At 45.0% G+C, this 20,858-nt stretch overlaps 1 protein-coding gene across 2 annotated transcripts in view; it reads right to left on the reverse strand.

Annotated features, from left to right (window-relative positions):
- Positions 1–19,212, reverse strand: part of CTTNBP2NL (CTTNBP2 N-terminal like) — a 58,694-nt gene extending 39,482 nt beyond the window's left edge. For both annotated transcript variants that reach the window (XM_056139139.1, XM_056139138.1), the window contains exons 1-2: positions 19,157–19,212; positions 4,626–4,749 (exon numbers count right to left, since the gene is read on the reverse strand). The gene's annotated coding sequence lies outside the window, so the exon portion shown is untranslated. The remainder of the gene's footprint in view (positions 1–4,625; positions 4,750–19,156) is intronic.
- Between the last annotated feature and the right edge of the window lie 1,646 nt (positions 19,213–20,858).

Genomic DNA, 20,858 nt, shown 5'->3' on the forward strand with positions numbered 1-20,858 from the left:
CAGTGACTTCACAGGTGCCTTCAGCGGCTCTTCTGTAGTGTAGAAACAATGCAGAGTTTTAACCATCAACTCAGTCACCACCCAGGGTAGTATCTCCTTTTCTTGTTTCAAGTTTATCAGTTTGTTTGCTTTGGGGTGTGGGGCTCCCAAGCACAGCTTGCGAGGTCCAGGGGCCCCACCTGTGAGTCTCAGTCAACTAGGCTGTCAGTTCAGTGCAAGGGCCCATGATGTGGTACTGTTGGACCCCCAGTGCTGGAGCTCCAGAGTGGGGCTCAGTGGGTGAGCAGGGCTGCACTCAGCGATGGTCAGGGGCCAGGTGGTGCCAGAGGATAAACCTAACTGCTGTGCTATCTCCCAGGCTCTTGATTCAGGTTCTTAACCTTTCACAAAGTAGCAGAGGATAAATGTTTTTATTTTATGTCCCTCCTCTTGCTGTCCCGATATGCAAAAAATAGACCTGCGGTGAAAATATTCCTTAGATACCAAATTGTACTGAATAAATCCGTTAGCTGTGTGAGCACCAAGACAAGAATAGCACTGTAGCAAAGTAGTACTGTCGCACTGTCCTCCTGTTGTTCATAGATTTGCTTGAGTGGGCACCAGTAATGTCTCCATTGTGAGACTTGTTATTACTGTTTTTGGCATATCAAATACACCACGGGGAGCTTGCCAGGCTCTGCTGTACGGGCAGGATACTCTTGGTACCTTGCCGGGCTCTCCGAGAGGGACGGAGGAATCGAACCTGCATTGGCCATGTACAAGGCAAATGCCCTACCCGCTGTCTTATAGCTCCCGCCTTGGAAATGACAGTGCTGACATATATAACTCTTTTTTCTTCCACATTTACAGTCTTCAAGTGTTTTAACGCAGAGATCTAAAACTGAGTCTACAGAAGTAGCAGCAGGCTGAAGACAGCTCTGAGGTTGTAGTATGCAGGACACTGGCTTCCCTCCTGGCACCACTGGGTCCCCTGAACATCAGTGGAGTGACCCCAAGCAGAGAAGCACAGAGCCAGAAATAGCCCCTGAACACTACCAGGTGTGGCCCTGAGACCCCCCAAACAGAGTTGGGACCCAGGCATGAGGCAACCTAAGCATGAAGTAGATAGAGTTTGAGTCCCCGCCACGGCCACGTCCAGTGTCCCTGTAATCGCTGCCTGGCAGCCACATATGCAGTCTCTAGCACACCACAAGCAAAGCGAGTGCCAGCCCCCAATGTCTGTGGGCACTGCAGCCAAGTGCTCGACCACTGGCCATCTCAACAACAAGTGGAAGTGGCGGCAGCAGGGGGAGCGGTGTGACACAAGTGACACACACCAACAGGGCGGGCATGTGCCATGCTCAGACTGCCAGCGAACAGTTAGATGTCCGAAGAGAAACATCACAGCTACTCTGGAACGGAGTTTCTCCACAGGTCAGATAAAGACTACTGAAATGCTATGGTCCTCATTCAGTCTAGCTTCTATGGGAAATGGAAATCAAGACAATAAAATCGGGCCGGAGCGATAGTGCAGTGGGTAGCCCTTGCCTTGCATGCAGCTGACATATTTTCCATTCCTGGCACCCCGTATGGTGCCCTGAGTCCTGCCAGGAGTGAGCCCTGAACACAGAGCCAGGAAGAAGCCCGGAGCACAGCTGAGTGTGACGCCAAAACATAAAAGAAAGAAAAGGGGGAAAAAAGAATAAGAGGTAAATATATAAAGGATTAAAATCAACTTTATCTGGATTAGTCCTTGATCTATGATAATCCTCAGCCTCCTAAAAGAGTAAAAACACTAATTTTGAAACAGTCTAGCCTGGGTAAGAAAAAGGAGTTAGTCTTTGTTATTTCTACATTTACAAATCACTTCCAACATGAATTTTAATACCTGGGATATCTGACCAATGGGTATCAACTCATTTACAGTCAGTGATGACTTGAGGTAGACATAATTAATAATCAATATGACACAAGAGGAAATAAAGGGCAGCACCTGTGTCATTCAAAGACCAATAAATCAGCTGGGACATGACTCAGAAAACTGGAGTTCAGACTGGAGGGATGAAACAAGGGCTGAGGTGAAGCCTTGACAGAGGTTGACGTCTCCTGGACCCCTGGCGCTGTGCGCTCCTCTGCATTGCCACTGAGGGCCTGGAGCTCCCCAAGCACCTCTAGGCTGGCTCTGGCATTGCAGGTCCTCATTTTGAACCATGACCCGATTGGCCAAGAATCAATGGGAGGGTTTCAGAGCCCCTGGAGCATCACTGGCAGATCTTCAGGTCCTTCCCCCAAAAGTGCTAGAGTGCAGACTTCAATAACAGAAGTCCTGAGATTAATTCAGGCACTGCAGAGCCTGCTGAGCACCACCAGGTGAGAACCTCCTCGATGTTTCCCTCCCCCAAACACAACAGATCTGTTGGCATGTATTCCAATCAATACTTATTAAAAAATATCTATTTGAAATAAATATTAAAATGTAGCAGTTCTTTGCTGTTGTAGATATTTGAATCTAACAAAAATACTGGACCTGGCAACACATTTTTGTCTGGGATATAAATGAGATAGAAAAATTGAAAAAGAAAAAGAAAGAAAGAATGAAAGAAAGGAAGGAAGATAGGAGGGAGGGAAGAAATAAAGAGAGGTGGGAGGTCAAAACATTATACAGATTCAATACAATCCCTAAAAGGGTACCCATGACATTCTTCGAAGAAATTGATCAAACACTCCTGAAATTCATATGGAACAACAAGCCCTCATGAATAGCTAAAGCAATTCTTGGGAAAACAAAGATGGGAGGCATCACCTTCCCCAAACTCAAACTGTGCTACAAAGCAGTAGTAATTAAAACAGCATGGTATTGGAACAAAGGCAGATCCACAGGCAAGTGGAATAGGGTTGAACACACACACACCCTCAAATATACGATCATATAATCTTTGATGAAGAAGCAAGAAATATAAAGTGGAGCAAGAAAAGCCTCTTTAACAAATGGAGCTGGCAAAATTGGACATCTACATTCAAAAAATGGGTTCGGACCTCTACTTAACACCATGCACAAAAGTCAAATCAAAATGGATTAAAGACCTCAACATCAGACCAGAATCCATAAGGTACATTGAAGAAAAGGTCGGCAAAACCCTCTACAACATTGAAGCTAAAGGTATCTTCAAGGACAAAACGCCAATGGCCAAGCAAGTAGAAACAGATAAACAAATAGGACTATCTTAAACCAAGAAGCTTCTGCACCTCAAAAAAAACAGTGACCAGAATACAAAGATAGTCTACAGAATGGGAAAGAATATTCACCCAATACCCCTCCAACAAGGGGATAATATCAAGGATATTCAAGGCACTGGTTGAACTCTACAAGAAAAAAATCCAATCCTATCAGAAAATGGGGTGATGAAATGAACAGAAACTTTCTCAAAGAAAAAATCCAAATGGCCAAAAGGCACATGGAAAAATGCTCTTCATCATCAAGGAGATGCAGATCAAAACAACAATGAGATATCACCTCACACCACAGAGACTGGACCATATCCAAAAGAACAAAAGCAACTGGTGTTGGCATGGATATGGGGAGAAGCGGACTCTCCTTCACTGCTGGTGGGGATGCCGACTGGTTCAGCCCTTTTGGAAAACAATATGGACGTTTCTCAAAAAATTAGAAATTGCGCTCCCATTTGACTCAGCAATACCACTTCTGGGAATATATCCTAGAGATGCAAAAAAGTACAGTAGAAATGCTATCCGCACTTGTATGTTTATGCAGCTCTATTACAATAGCCAGAATCGGGAAACAACCCGAATGCCCGAGAACAGATGACGGGTTAAAGAAACTTTGGTATGTCAACATAATGAAATACTATGCAGATTTAGAAAAGATGAAATCATGAAATTTGTATACAAGTGGACTGACATGAAGATTATCATGCTAAGTGAAATGAGTCAGAAAGAGAGGGATAGACATAGAATGACTGCACTCATATGTGCAATATAAAGTAACATAATAGGAGACTAACACCTAAGGATAGTAGAAATTAGGGCCAGGAGGATCACTCCATGGCTTGGAAGCCGATCTCATGTGCTGGGGGAAAAGGCAGCTGGAATAGAGAAGGGACCACTAAGGAAATGATGGTTGGAGGGCTCACTCAGGATGGTAGATGCATGCTAAAAGTAAATTATTGACTAAACATGATGGACACTTAGTACCTGTGTTGCAAACCATAACACCAAGAAGAGGAGAGAGAGTAAGAGGGAATGTGCCTGCCACAGAGGCGGGAGGGGCGCAGGGGGGAGGGAACAGATGGGGGTGGTGGGAGGGATACTGGAACATTGGTAATGGAGAATGGGCACTGGTGGAGGGATGGGTACTTGAACATTGTATGAATGAAACGTAATCATGCAAGTTTGTAACTCTGTAACTGTATCTCAAAAGGTGATTCATTAAAAAAAAGAGCTGGGAGGAAAGAAAGAAAGAAAGAAAGAAAGAAAGAAAGAAAGAAAGAAAGAAAGAAAGGAAGGAAGGAAGGAAAGAAAGGGAGGAAGAAAGAAAGGGAGGAAGGGAAGAAGGAAGGGATAAAGACAGGAAACTTTAGTCCATTTTAGGGTCACGTGGCATTTCGAGGAGCTGGGGTGATACTGACCTGGTAATTGGCAGATAATACGTCAGTCCTCAAGTAGAAGTTTTTCTGATTTTCTTCAGCAAAACTTGGGAAAATTGACAAATGTACTTAAAATGTCACCAGCATGGTGGAAAAATGTCCAATGCTACAAAAGAATAAGAAATTTATTGTCTGTGTGATCATACTATAAACAATTTGGTGAATCTCATAAATGTCAACTGTTACCATAGCTGATGAAGCCTGAGAGCTGTTATGTAGGTTGACATAAATAAGAAAGGAGAAAAACAGCCACCTCCTCAAGTTGGGACTGAATAATACAGGAAAAATACCAAATATAAAAAAACAAAAAGCAAAACAACCCCCCGTCCCCCTCACCACCCCAAGCTGAAAATGCCTTAGAGTTGGGTTCTCTCTCAAGGATTTGAGAGAAGTTATAAAAGGTAAGGGGTGTGTGTGTGTGTGTGTGTGTGTGTGTGTGTGTGTGTGTGTACTGTATGGGGGAACTAGGGGGTGCTAGTGGGACACTATTTCTCCTTCCCCCAGAATCTAAAAATACCAAGAATAAGGCTTGTCTTTTGCAATTATAATTAGGGAAAAGGGAATGTAGCATTGTAGCACTGTCCTCCCGCTGTTCATCGATTTGCTCGAGTGGGCACCAGTAACATCTCACAACAAATTCAAATTCTGAGACTTGTTGTTAATGTTTTTGGCATATCGAATATGTCACGGATAGCTTGCAGGGCTCTCTGAGAGGGGCGGAGGAATCGAAGCAGGGTTGGCCGCTTGCAAGGTAAACGCCCTACCTGCTGTGCTATTGCTCCGGCCCAAACTTTTAAAATCTTTTTTACTTTACAATATCCATTTCAAGGGACTCACTTATAAATATCACTGGAAATATGGACTTTCCATGAATTGACAAAAAATCCGTTTGCTTGAATCATCCCAACTGATGCATAATCCAGAAAGAAACATAATCATAGATAAAATTTTCAAACTGCCAATTTCATGTAAGGAAAATTCTCGTGCTTTTGCCTCCTGCCAACCAATAAACAAACAAATCTGCCTGTTACCATCTTGACATTACCATCTCCAAGGCTGATTTTTCCCCTCTAGCTCTACATTCGCCTATTTTCAAATACTGAATACTAAATCATGTACAATCTTTTTTTTTTTTTTTTTGCTTTTTGGGTCATACCCGGTGATGCTCAGGGGTTACTCCTGGCTCTGCACTCAGGAATTAGTCCTGGCGGTGCTCAGGGGACGATATGGGATGCTGGGAATCGAATCCAGGTTGGCCACTGGCAAGGCAAACGCCCTACCCACTGTGCTATCACTCCAGGGCCAATTTTTGTTTTCTTAACACTGCATTAGACTCATCAAACTTTTACTGGAAAGATAGTTCGGGGGATAAGGCACTTGTCTTGTGCATGGCCGACCCCTGTTTGATCCATATGGTCTCCTGAGCTCTGCCAGAGGTGATCCCGGAGCACAGAACCAGGAGTAAGTCCTGAGCACTGCTAGGTGTGGCCCCCAAACAAAACAAAAGTTTCTTTTTATTTGCTAAAACAAAATTTTTGTCTTGTGTTTATGAAAAATTGTTTAGTTTTGCTTTTGCTATGTGGTACCAGGAAGCATGTTCTCTTTCCACACTGAGTTGCATTTCCTGCCCTGTCTTGTATTTTTTGTATGTGTGTGTGGGGGAAGGGGGGCGGGGGGGCAGGGGCACACGGGTGATGCTCAGGGGTCACTCCTAGCTCCGCACTCAGGGATCACTCTGAACAGGCTTGGGAGACCATATACAGGGCCAGGGATAGAACCCATGCAAGGCAAGAGCCCTCCCCGCTGTACTATCTTCTGGCCCCTTGTCTTGTATTTTTAAGACACCAAGTCCAAAAACCTACTGGGTTGCTGAAAACCAACTGCACTTAAACAATGTCAAAGGAGAACATTGCAGCAGTTAGTGCTTGTTTCACTCAACCAAGAATCAGCCATTAAACCAGTCATGAATCTTTCCATTTAGGAAAGGGAGTGTGACTTCTCTCTGCAGCCGTGCAAGGAGACAGAGCCATCAAAGGCAAACCACTGAATAAGCTCTCGCAGCAATTTCTGTCCTGGATATAAATTATGTGGCCAAAGATTTTCAGAAAAAGACTGTTTCTAGCTCTATATTTATTATCAGAAAAGCCCGCTGGGTTTCTGGCATGCCATATTGTAGCCTACGGCCCCACTCTCGACTATTTTCTAAATGAGCTGTTACTTGTCATTGTCATCATCCATTAAGTAACTCTGCAAAACAAAATCATCTCAACCAGATGCTCAGCTCCTCCTTCCATTAGACTCCAGACTCCCTTGGAGTTTAGATATAGCTAGTTCTGTCTAAGGACACCACAGTCTATGGATTTGAGATAAAAACAACTTGTTGGACAGACAAGTAGCTTGCATACATTATTATACGCTATGATAGCTCTAGTTGTATCCACAACACACCTTACTGGTTTTTCTCAACAAACAACAAAAAATGCACACAAATACACAAGATGAAAGAATAAAGGTAGTGTATTTAATACCCTGTTAAAAAATTGAGACAAGTTACGTGAAACTTCTTACATTATCAGTACATAATTTCAAAAGTGAGCTCAGGCAATGCCATATGCTCCCCACCCACCCTTACCAGCCCCCAGGATATATATATATATATATATATATATATATCATATATATATATATATATATATATACATATAGCCCCCAGGATATTTCAAAGAGGATAGAGTTGAAATCACATAAGTGGTTAGGGGTGTGTGTGTGTGTGTGTGTGTGTGTGGGTGTGTGCGCGCGTGCGCGCGCATGTGTGTGGCATAAAACTAGGGAGCTAAAAAGTAGGATAGGGAGGCGGAGGAAGAAAACAAAGCCAGAAAAACCTTCAGAAACACTGCTCTATACCATATGACATCTCATCAACACAAAATCATCAGGGGAGAATGAATCTGTTTCCTTTTCTTCTCTTTTTGTTTGTTTTTGTTTTTGGGGGGTTCACATCTGCCATTGCTCAGGCCTTACTCCTGGCTCTGCGCTCAGGAATCACTCCTGATGGCGCTCAGGGGACGATATCGGGTGCCAGGGATTGAACCCGGGACAGCTGGGTGCAAGGCAAGCGCTCGACCCGCTGTACCCTTTCTGGCCGGAGAATGATTTTTTTTTTCTGCACAAATTCTCTTTGGTAAACAGTCAGGAGAGTCATGAAGGTTGACTCCCCCTCGCCCCCCACACCGTTCCTCCAAAACAGCAGTGCTGATTTAGTCTGGGTGTGCAGCTGTGGCTTAGGTTCTGCTTATTTTCTTCTAACCTTTTCCCTACTCTGATAATCCCCAAGCTCTGCTCACTCTGCATCTGCCTTTTCCTTCTTGAGAAAGTCCCAGAATCTTCCTTGGGACTCTAGATGAACTCTACAGGATGGCAGGCTTTCTTGTCAATTCGCTAAGGAAAGACTGGATGGCAGAAAAAGAAACACCCTAAGACAGTTTCCACCACTATGTAGGCAGCAGGCGGGGCAGGGTGGAGCTCAAGTAAGATGTTTGTCCGTCTAGTTAATATCTGGGTGTGTGTCCTTACGTGGAACCGAAGGCTTTCTTTCTTTCAAAGTGTGTGTGACATGGGACGTAAAGAGAGAAAACATTTTTAGATGTGCGCTAGCTAATTCCTGACATAAAAAATACCTTAAAAACTCCACACTGATATCTTTTTTCATTGAAAAACACCAACTTTGCCAACAAAAGATCATTCCCAAGGAGAATCACCATTGCAAACATTACTCCTCTAATAGATACTCAGATATCAATCACTCCTCTGTTATATAACCATATATATGTAATAAACTTATATCAGGGCTACAATTGATGAAGATTTAGTCCAACTGGTAAACTTTAGAATTATCGATAAGATATGAATGAAGACATAACAGCAAATTTTCCCTAGTTATATAAGGACTGTTTTGTAGATATATAAGCAAAACTAAAATATTAGTTTTAGTTTTAGGTCAGTGAATTATTAAGAAAGAGCCAACAGTTTCAAAATGGGTATTTTTTGACAGCTTTCCAGTAGATAATGGATTTCCTTAAAAACAACTTACCATGTGTGAAATTTAAAAATAAAATAAACATGTCCCTTTATAAATACTAAATCTAAATATGGACAGAAATGCACTGCTATTAAAGACTGTATCCAAAGCTGCCCCAGCAGGCTGGAAGGTCATAGGTACAGGAACTGCACTAGCTCAGTGCAACCAGCTTCTATGCTCTGGTACTTCAGTGTTTCAGAAAGATGATTCAAGCCTAGGATAAGAGAGTATCACATTCCAAACTCCACTTCCCATTGCATTTTGACATCGCAGAATTAATCTAGAGCTGATCACCAAAATAAAGCTGTTGTACATTTACTAAAGAGAGCTGTTTTTGTTATGTTTTGAAGGTTTTGAACAAAGGTTCAAAACCAAGGTAGAGAAATGAACCTCAGGGGGCCCAAGTGAACAAACAACGGGCAGGGCATTTGCCTCACATGCAGCTGACCCAGGTTCGATCCCTGGTATCTACTGCACATGCTGTTGGAGCACCACGAGGAGTAATACCTGAGTAGAAGTAGGAGTAAATCCCTGAGCATTGCTGGATGTGTCCCATACACCTTTTTATTTTTCCCCAAAATGAATCTTGTTTTACTGAATTCTGTGAAATACAAGATTTCCTATGAAATCAAAATCCTTATTCTTTCCAGTGAAAGGATATGACTGGACTCTCTGAATCCTTGTGTTATGGGCAAATATTGTTCCCCCAAAATTCAGAGGCTGAAGTCCTAATCTAATCCACTGTATCTCGGAATGTAACTCTATTCTGAGACCAGTCCTTAAAGAGTCAGTGTGTACAGTGAGATCAGTAGAGAGGACCCCAAACCAACAGGACTGGCATCCTTAAAACGAGGAACTTGGGATACATTCACTACACACAGCATATCGAACAAAAAACAACATGGGTTTTGAAATACTTTACAAGAGCATAAACTTCAATCTCCAGAAATAAGACCCGAACCATACACTCACAAAGAAACGACCATGCCAAGGGAAGGAGATTCCTGCGTGTAAAACTCAACAAAGACTGAATGAGACCTCAAGAGAACAGCTCTGGGCTTGGGATGGAGCTCACTGGTCGAGCAATTAATCTGATCCCAGGCACTGCCAAAGAAAAAAAGAAAAAGAAGCCATTTTTATAATAAGGCTAATACTCTTTAAGGTGAACATTGAAAATACTTTCAATTCTCTATGCTTTCTATCTGAAGCATTTTTTTTCTGGATTTGTATTTAGTAAAAAAAAAAATGAGATCATTGATCTTATCAATATTAATCACCACCACCTTAGAGTTTTGTAGCTCAGTTTTCTAAGAAAACTTCAAGCAATAAGCAAACTACTGAAGTATTCCAATAATCCTTTTTCACTAAGTATTGAAATATTCCAAATTCTAAGTATTGCAAATTCTAAATACTGACATATTTCAATTAAATCCTCACAAACTTGGCATCACAAGTGAGTCATCATCATTCCCACATTACAGACAGGAATACTAAGGTAGAGAGGCTCATTAACATGATCAAAGTCTCACAGCCAGGATATGGGAGAAATTGGATTCAAATCTAGGAAATGTGATTCCAAAGACTTCCTTAACAACCACTGTTCACATCTGCTCACATTCTATCAGTCTTAAGAACTGTATGGCAGAGAAATCTCAGGTAAAATGTCTTCTGCAACACCGCACAAGACCTCACAAATAATCTAATCCTCTCTTTGTACAGATGAAAACTGCGGCCAGCATTGTTATGGGTATTGCTGAAGAAACAGTTAAATGATAAAACTAGATCTAACATTCAGGGCTTTTAAGAGCCAGTCTAACCTACTTTCTGGGACACGAGGATGGGTATCAGGTTTTGTTTTGTTTAGTTCAAACAAAACTCAGGTCTTTCTCTCGCTCGCTCGCTCTCACTGTCTCTCCTCTCTTTCTCTTGCTCTCTCGCTCTTTCCTCTCTCTCCCTTTCTCTCTCTTCCTCTCACTCTTTCCTCCCTCTCTCTCCCTCTCCCTGTCACTCTTTCCTCCCCTTCTCTCCCTCCCCCTCTCTCTATTGTGTGTTAGTGAAGATCATTTCTCTATGTATGTATGTCTGTCCTCATTGTCTCTCCTATAGTTGGAAACAAGATTTACATATAGTGAAGAAAATAAGCAGTCCCATGCCCACAAACATTCACATCTCTCCCCAAATGAGGACGTTTAGCACCACGCTATTTAAAAACTGGTCTGTCTACCTGGAGATCTGTTTACACCCTTTCAGTGTTCTTACCAGAGACAAAATCAAACAGAAGAACTACGTTAGTTAAATGACTGAAATATGTTTTAATGAGGGTATTCATAGTTTTTACATGAACACATTTTGTTTTGAAGCCACACCCGGCAGTGTTTAGGGCACCATAAGAGGTGATGGGGATTGAACTTGGGTCAGTTGTGTGTGTGGCAAGCTCCCAATCTGCTGTACTATCTTTCCGGCCCCCTACATGTACACAGTTAAAAATAAATATTTTAGGCCAGAGATAGTACAGGGGTTAAAGGCACTTATGCACATGGTCAACCTCAGTTTCATTCCTGGCACCACGCATACTCCCCAAGAATTGCCAGGAGTGACCTCTGAGAAAGAGCCACGGGTACGCCCTCAGCACTGCCAGGTGCGACCCAAACTCACGTATCTATGTCTACCTATCTTATCTATCTATACACATATACAATTTTTAGTGTCAAAAGATGCTGGAAGTAGGAACCATTTCATGTATACCTGTCAGCTGGCTTTATTCCGTGTAAGTGAAATCATACTGTCTCACTGAAATGTCTGCCTGTCATTCCTCTAAATGTTTGCTTTTCTGAAATAATGCCACCAGAATTGGTCTACTACAAGGCCAGAACAATAACGTGTAGATCGGCTTTATTTCTAGTGAAATGATTTGTGTGCCACAATTCTAGAAGCAGCCTGGATTACAACAGCCCTTCAGGTATTCCTGGTGATGAATCCTTGCCTCCCTTGAGATTCCTGACTGCAGGAAACCGTGTACGCTGTGGCAGAACCACCCAGCAGGCTGGGGAGGGTCTTTATTTTCCATCTGCCCACAACCTTACTCATCCTGAACAACAACAACAACAACAAACACAGATTCACAAAGGGGCCGCAAATGGCCCAGCTGCTAAGAGCTCTTACTCTGCAAGCATCAGGCCATGGGTTTGATCCGTGGTGCTACCCTTATGCCTCAGGACGGTTCCAACTGCTCTGCACTCAGGGCCCAGTGCCACAACAGGTGTGCAGCCCCCAGTGCCCACACAGGTCTGTAGTCACTGCAGCAATGCAACTAAAAGAGGTGCAGGACGTGCCTCATGGGTCCCAGCACTGCCACATAACACTGGGACCTGTGCACAGAACAGTCCTGCCCAGTTAGCCAAATATCACAGGCCACCACCTGCTCCAAGGAAGGAAAAAAATCTGTGTGAGCACTGCAACCAGAACACGAACAAACCACACAAAAGGAGTGCAACCAACCCCAGGTGAGAATGTAAGAATCGCAGCTAGTGTGCAAATCCTGATGAGCACCATGGCCAAGTGTGCAAGCACTATGCCAGACTGTCACACCGGCTGACCCCAGAACCAAGCAGGAATTGCAACAACAGCAACAAAGGGAAGGAAGTTGAGGGGAGGGGGGCATTCCCAAGGGCCTCTAACAGAAATATTTTAATTTATGATGTTGTTTTGTCTTTGTTTGTTTTGGGGCCACACCCAGTGATGCTTAGGGGTTACTCCTGGCTCTGCACTCAGGAATTACTCCTGGCAGTGCTCAGGGGACCATATGGGATGCTGGGGACCAAAACGGGACAGCCAGGTGCCAGGCAAGAGCCCTGCCCTCGGTATTCTCTCCCTGGCCTCTGTTGTATTTTTTCAGTCTAGTCTTCTAATCAGATCACTGGAGTGGGAGGAGGGGAGTTTTCAACAATTTGGTATTAGTTGAAAGTGACCAAAGCAGAGGGAGTAATTGGTTTTACTCCAAGGTTCTTCAAGGACAGTAATTCTCCTAGGAGGTAAGAGTGCAGCAAGCTTGTGTGAAGTTCTGTTAAGTTTTCAATCAGACCTGGGTTTGCCTCCTGCCACTGCCACCTTCCAGCTCCTTAATGGGCTTCACTTTTGAGCTTTACACTCTTCACAAAGAAAATCCTAATGCACACTACAAAACAGGATACTGAGGAGTGTATTGAGTGAGTCAGTGGCCTCTGTTCTCGAATGTTTTGCTTCTAGAAAAGCATGTATTTGGTTACTTCTGCAGGTGAAGGAATTTTTCCTTTTCTGCCCTGTGAACTATCATTTTATATCATTCCTATCATTCAGAAAACAAAACAGTTTCACTTCTTCTGGTGTGGCAGGTTATTCTGTTCTCAGGAAATGGTCTGGTTGTTCCTGGGAAACCCAACTTAAGGACCTGCCCGCATGGTATCTGCATTTCCCTTGGGAAAGACATGCCTAGGCTCCTATTCCATTAAGTCACAATCTTAACTTCTAATGAATGAGAAATGGGTTTTCTTAAAATCATTATTTTTTGACATGATAGTAAATGCACAGTGTATTTGCACCCTAGAAACTGTTATCATATTCCTTTATATCAGCTTATCTGTTTACCTATCTTTCTCTGACAAAGATGCTGAACTTTTGCCGACAAACACTGTCTTACTCAACTAGATTTAACTTAGCACCTCAAAGTCTCTGGTTCAAAGGACAAGTAAAAAAATGCTGCAATTTGAATTAAGACAAATAAAAATGGCCTTTATCTTTCAGGAAGTGAGAAACCAGTAAACTTTTTGTTGTATTGTTTTTGTTTGTTATTTTTGGGCCACACAAGGGTGCTCAGAGTTTACTCCTGGCTTCACTTTTGTACTTCTGGCAAGGCTCAGAGAACCGTACGCAACGCTGGACATCAAACCAGGGTTGACCGGGTACAGGAATCAAGGCAAGCACTTGTCTTAAGCCCTCTACTATCTCTGACCCGAACACTAAACATTTTTAACCAGATGAATATATTATAGCAAAACCACAATGTTGGGGAATAAAGCGATAGTACGGTGGCAGGGTGATTGCCTTCCCATTATGGTCGCCTGAGCCCTCAAAAGTGATTCCTGAGCACAGGGCTAGGAGTAAACCCTAAGCACCATCAGATGTGCTGACCACCCCTCACCCCCCACCCCAGCTCCCTGCCAGAAAAAAGCATAGTTTGGGGGAGATTAGGACTTAAGCGTTGGGAGAAAACTACCAATATATAGATATCAGACAAATGTGTGAATAAAAATAACAGCAATAAGAACAGAGGAGAAGTAACTCATGCAAGAGATAGGCCCTGGGCTTGATCCCTGGCCACACACACACACATACACACACACACACACACACACGCTCTCTCTCTCTCTCTTTCTCTCTCTCTCTCTCTTTCTCTCTTTCTCTCTTACACACACACATATACACACAGAGTAACTTGATAATGGAACCATTTAAAGAATTAAAGGGGAAATAATTCCAGATCAGCTGAGGTTTTAACATGGGTTGACAAGAATGATGATGTCACAAACAGAAACAGGAAAGTTAGAAAAAGAACTGGTTCAGAGGGAGAATGATACTGATGTGAGCTGTGCAGAAATGAGAGTGATGAGGCCCCAAGAGGAACACGCTGTCTGTCTGTGTGGTAAAGGCAAGATGTTCAGAAATGGAGAAGTTCTGAGGGGCAGTATTCAGAAATGTTCTTCTGTACCTTCAACATAAAAACCAGAGGCAGGGACTGGGGAGAGAGCACAGCAGGTAGAGCACTTGCTTTACATGTGGCTGACCCTGGTTTGATCCCCAGCATCCCATATGGTCAACTGAGTCCACCAGGTAACAAATGATAACCAGGAGCCTCTGAACATAATCAGGTGTGGGCCCCAAACAAAAACAGAACAAACAAAAAGAACAAGAGGCAAAAGAAGCAGGGGTTTAGATCTGATTATTCTTGTAGCATGGAAAATGAGACCTGTTCAGAAATGCTTTGGTTCTGTTTCTTTCCCATATTTATTATGTTTATTATTTTTTTTTCTTTTTGGGTCACACCTGGCGCTACACAGGGGTTATTCCTGGCTCTGCACTCAGGAGTTACTCCTGGCGGTGCTCAGGGGACCATATGGGATGCTGGGAATCGAACCCGGGTTGGCCGCGTGCAAGGCAAACGCCCTACCCGCTGTGCTATCTCTCGGCAAGCTACCGAGAGTATTTGATATGCCAAACACAGTAACAACAAAGTCTCCAATGGAGACGTTACTGGGCCCGCTCGAGCAAATCGACGATCAACGGGAAGGCCTTTCCCATATGGCCTGCTGCAACAGTAAGGACAAGCCAGCAGAAGCAGGTGATGGAGTCTTCTGTGCACACAAACAACTCCGCTAGTGAGTGCTGTTTTCCTGCAACTTACCTGATGGGTATCGTACATTCTTCTATCCTTTGTAAGGAGGACTTGTCCAAACCTGCCCTTCCCCTGTCCTCCTCCCTTCCTCCCTATGGTCACCTTTTCAGTGTGGTCCCTTCCCCAGTCACCCATGCAAACACTCCCGAGGCCGGGTCAGGAGTCTTTCTGCCTGTAAACTTCATCATGTGCTCACCTAATTTCCTTTCTAGTTTCCACTGAACTTGGTAACAATTGAGGATTAGATTTTTCAATTCAGCGACAATAAAGGATTGCATTCTGGGCAGCCCAGAAGCCAGAAAGGATTCATTGAGCACAATGGTAACTGAACATAATTTAGATGGGGAGCTTTGGCTTTGGACCTGAAATACAGAGTGTGTCTGTGAGGTGTAGCATGTGGGTTTCAGAATTCCTGGCAGGGAGGAACCCTAATGCTGCAGCCTCTCCTTCAGCTTGCTAGAGTCCTTTTTTCTTTGACCCATAGGCCCGCTCTCAACACCTCCCAGGCTGCTCCTAGCTCTGCATGTGGACTCGGCTCACCCATTTCAGGTCCTGCATGACAGTCCCTTCATCTTAGGGTGGTGAAGGAGGTATCTCCAAAAGCAAAAATTGTGTTTATTTAAAATCTCCCTGGAAAACCCTTGAATCAGACGCAAGAGATAATTGCATGGTGATCATTGTGTCCACAAAACCATTTACGTGACTCTTGGGATAGTGGAGCTAAAAACAGTCAAAGCTGTAGGAAGCAAGCAACAATTCAGAGAAGATAACAAATGATGGAATCCCTTGCATTTCTTTTGTCTTGGGACAAAAAGTTCAAGAAAGGGGGGCCAGAGCAGGAGTACAGTGAGGCGGGCGGGCGCTTGCCTAGCACGCAGTCAGCCGGGTTTGATTCCCAGTATCCCATATGGTTCCCTGAATCCGCCAGGAGTGATCCCTGGGCACCTAGTCAGAAGCTGTGAGTACCATTAATGTGACCCAAAAAACAAACTAACATTCAAGAAAAAAGAAAAAACCGGACTTTAGAAGTCAACAAACCACTTCTGGGATCAACCACCACAGATGGATAAATTTCCTTTAGAAATAAATTTATTTCTGAGCTCATGCCACCCAATACTGATTCAGAGTAACTCTGAAGCACATTTCTGCTCTATTCAGAAAAGCCAAGAATTCCACCCCCTGCAAGTTAACACCAAGTACAGTAAACCTGATTCAGCCAGACACAAATCCACCGCAGACAGAATGAATTATGCCACCTTAATCAGTCTGTACGATTCCATCCAGGGGCTCAATCCTGTTTGTGGCCCTTATCAGGTATTTAGTTCAAACTTTAAAATAGCACAAAATCAACTAAAACTCCATTATAAAATGCCAAAGTACATCAGTAACTTGTCAAAACCAAATACTCAAAAACAATTCTTAAAACAAAAATCAGCAAATAATTCACCTTAGTATGTTCTCCTACATTGAATGCATTCCTTCCAGGTCAGTCTCAGAAAACTGAAATGCTAAAAAGCCTTCACAGTCTGGCTCAAATCTCGTAACAGTAAAGTGGTATGTCTAGCCAGCAGGTATTTTCTTACAGTGAATTAAGTATTTTAGAGATAGAACACTTAACATACTGGAGTTTAAGACAGCAGGCAAGGGGCCAGGAAGATAGTATAGTGGGTAAGGTGATGGGCCTCACATGCAGTTAATCCCCGCACCCTATATGGCACAGAGCCCCACCAGGTGTGATCCCTCAACATTTCTTCATTAACTTGAACTATATACTAAGAACTGTGAATGATATAAAGATGAAAAGAAGATGAGGGGCTGGAGCGATAGTACAGCAGGTAGGGGCATTTGCCTTGCATGCGGCTGACCCGTGTTCAATCCCCTGCATCCCATATGGTCCCCTAAGCACTGGCAGGAGTAATTCCTGAGTGCAAAGCCAGGAGTAACCCCTGAGTATGGCTGGGTATGACCCAAAAAGAAAAAAGAAAAAAAAGAAGATAAAAATTCTTTGCTTGCGAAGCATTTATCATTTAATGAGGAGTTAGAATATACACAAAACCCCTCTGCCTACATGTATTTCTTCATCTTTGTCTAACATGACCAAACCAGTGTTGGGAAAGTTACAGAAAAGATTTCCAAGACACAAACAAGGATCAAACATGTCTTGTTTAGCGAGGCAAGTGTTGCTGTTTTTTCTCTCTGCTCATTAAGGCCCCAGTAATCATCACTACTTTGCTTTCCTTGGTCGTGTACCTTGGTTTATTTTCTGTTCCCCGCTCATGTAATAAGATAGAGCTTTCTGGGGTTTCCTGTACTGCTCTGAGTTTTTTTTTTTTTTTGCTGGCTGTTGCTGGGGCCCACCACGGCTTACCAACCAGTGCCAAGGTAATTTGCCTTTGCTGCAAGAACCCCTCCACACAGCTTCTTCTTTGTGCCTTTTTATGGGCGATCTGGAAACAATCACTGGATCTGTGTCACTAACAGTGGCTCAGAAAACTTGGAGCCTTAGCTACTCAAAAATAACTACCTTCAGGAAGTTTATCTTGAGAAAGTCTAATCAGGAAGGTAAAAGACAACAGCCCTGAGAACTACCCTCTGTGATTCCAACTCCTACTAGCTTTGCTGCTGGAAGATAGTAAGATGCACTTGAAATTGAAAGCAGCAGAAACTGTGCAAAAATCCATGGCACATTTTAATGTATGAAAGTGCTAACAATAGCGTACAGGAGTGTGTCAAGGGCATTATTAGCATTAGGTCAAAATCATCAATATTTTGCACTGCAGAAATGAAGGTTAACTTGAAAACCTTTTACTAACACACCTACAGAGACACTTTTTGTAAGTGATGAGCTGGGCTTAACCTTGCATTTTTGTTCATCTGTTAACTCTGAGGTTTAAAAACTTGCTTTTACTCCTCTTCCCCTACATTTTGGTAGAGGATTCGGGTCTTGTGAAACCAACACACGACATCACATAGCTACCGGTGTCCCGTGGACAGATGAATACACAAAACAAAACACCAAAAAAGGGAGGATAGGGAGTAACCAAAGGCCACAGGACCAGATTAATCATAAACCTCAACAACGGGAAACCTGCATTTTCTTCCCACACTTCCTTCCCTGCCTTTGTTTCAGCAGAACCAGACCTTCAAGGTTAACTGCAGTCTCCGGGGCCGCGCTGAGCCCACCAAGACGCGGGGACCCCCTTCCTGATGGAAGGCTCGCTGCCTATTTATCTGCATCTGTTTCCCCGGGAAAAGGCTGCTATTCGCCCACTGCTCAACAATACACACTGCATTCCTGCACACACGCCCACCCCGCTGGGAAGCACGCAGGAGGGATCTGCATTAAGTTCCCCGACAAGAAATCGCGTGGAACATAACGAGACAAGGAAAGGCCACTGAAATCCGAAACAAACAAACAAAAAATCAGATACCCATACAAACGAGCCCCCGGGAATCGAGAGGGGAGGGGAGGCGTGCGCACAGCGTGTGGGCTGGGGGTGCTGGTGGGGGTCGCTTTTTCTCCTTCCCCCGAATCCGGGGGCTCCGGACCTCTGAGCGGCAGGGAAAACCTCCGAGGGGGTCAGAAGGCCAGGTGGGGGGCGCGGCCAGTCTAGTCGGGTCTGACCGTGCCGGCCCTCCCCCCGGCCCGCGTGTTCGGAAGGCGCGGGTCTGCCCTCTAGGAGGAGCGGCGCGCTGGGCAGGTGGAGGGCGGGGGTCGGCTCCCGGGGGTCCGGCTGCGCAGCGGGCGGCGGTCGCGAGGAGGCAGTAGGAAGCCCTCCCGGAGCCGCGGCAGGACAGGAGCCCCGACAAGGGGGCCGGGGCACCGGTGGGGACAATGAGGCGCAGCGGGGACCCCCGGGAGGGGGTGGAGGAGCGGCCCCGCCCACCCGGGGATGGGCGCGAGGGCAGCTGGCACGGAGACGTGCACATCGGGGGGGCCTGCCCTGGCCTTTCTCTCGAGAGCCCGACGCCCGGTCGTCCCCGTGGCCCCGCAGCCGCGGCTCCTACCTCTCCCCGGCGCTCCGGCTCCGGTCCCCGCCGCCTCCAGCACCCGCGCCCGTCCACCGCCCCCCGAGGCCACGCCCCGGTTGCCAGGCGGGGCCACTGACATTCCCTAGAGCCAATCGTCATCTCGCCTCTCCCGCTCCGGCACCAATCCGCGCCGGGCGGGGGCGGGGCTTCTCCAGTGTCATTTCGGCTCCGCCCCGCGCCCCAAGATCCCTTTTGTTTGGGGAGAGCCGGGCTGGGATTGCGCGCGCGTCACTTCCGAGAGGAAGCTGCCTCCGCCGGCTCCCGGTGGGCTCGGCTCCTCGGCCTCGGTCTGGAACTGTTCCTCTCCTGTGTGCTGTCTGAGCTGGAGGGCGGCGAGAGAGGGGTGTTCTTCGTGTTCCGCGAGGTTCAGGAATGGATGTCTTAGGTGCCCTGGACGGGTACATTAGCGTTCACTTCACTCAAAATGCCCATAAATGAATAAATCGACTGCTAGACCAGTTTTGTTATCCCCTCTTCCCCTCCCTTTGTTGCTGCGATGTCTGGGGACCTGCACCCTTGCATGTGGTGCTGCTTTGCTCTCAATGGTGGTTATCCCCCTCTGCCCTGACCCCCACCTCCCAATCTCAGTCAAGCATGCGAAGCAGGTACTTCCCTCATCTCACTTGGTGTCTGCTTTATAATTAGTAGTTGAAAACCTACAAAGGTGGGGAGCAACACTTACCCTGCGTCTCGCCACCCATCCCCAGAGCCAGATGTGGTTCCCCAAGCACAGCCAGGAGTAAGCCCTGAGCACAGCAGGGGCTGGCCCCAACCCGTCCACTTGGCACCGAACCCCGCTCCCCTCACTCCCTACCCCTAGCAAAATAACTGCCAATCAATGCTCCCTCTCTGCTCTGCCTTCCTTTCCTTAGATCTGCATGGCTGTGTAGGCTGTGGGCCTAGAAGCAAAGGTCTGAAGATGAAAGCCAACATCAAAGAAATCAAAGACCCCTTTACATTTTTCACATTACATTTGGAAAAGAAGACATTCTACCTCTGAGACCCCGTGGGGGTGGGCATGAGGAGGGGTCATAGGGAGCACCCCAGAGTCTACCTGCCCTGCCTGACTTCCTAGCAGAGTTGGAATAATTAAAAAAATTTGAATGTTAAGGTTTTCCTTGCAATGTTTGTCAGTCAGATGGGGTATTTTTTCTGGTGTGTGTGTGTGTGTGTGTGTGTGTGTGTGTGTGTGTGTTTCGTCTCCTTGGGCACATTTTAGTATGCTGTGAGGCTATTGCGCTTGTTGTGAAGATAGAATGAAGTGAAGTGAATGCAAGGAATGTCTATCCCTTCACTGCACACAGTCATGCAGATCTTGCTGGTGGCAACTTGCCCTACCAGGACCAAATAACCAGGGTCATGCATCTTTTACTGAGGTTCTGGATTCTTTTTCCTGTCATCTGTATACCTACTCAAAGTTTGAATCCACTGGTTGAAATAGACCTAATAACTTTATTTTTAATGTCATATAATAATTAGAATACAATAAGACAGTATTCAAATAAAGTATTGCATACTTTGAGTCTTTTGCGGGGGGTGGGGAGAGACATAGCCAGTCATGCTCAAGTGTCACTCCTGGTTCTGTGCTTGTCAGTGATTGAAATGAATTGAGGTTGGTGGCATGCAAAGAATGTAGATGCCTTATCCTTTGTACTGTCTCTCTGGCCCTCATATTACA

The sequence above is a fragment of the Sorex fumeus genome, unplaced genomic scaffold (assembly GCF_029834395.1).
Source record: "Sorex fumeus unplaced genomic scaffold, SorFum_2.1 ptg000131l, whole genome shotgun sequence".
NCBI classification, from domain to species: Eukaryota; Metazoa; Chordata; class Mammalia; order Eulipotyphla; family Soricidae; genus Sorex; species Sorex fumeus.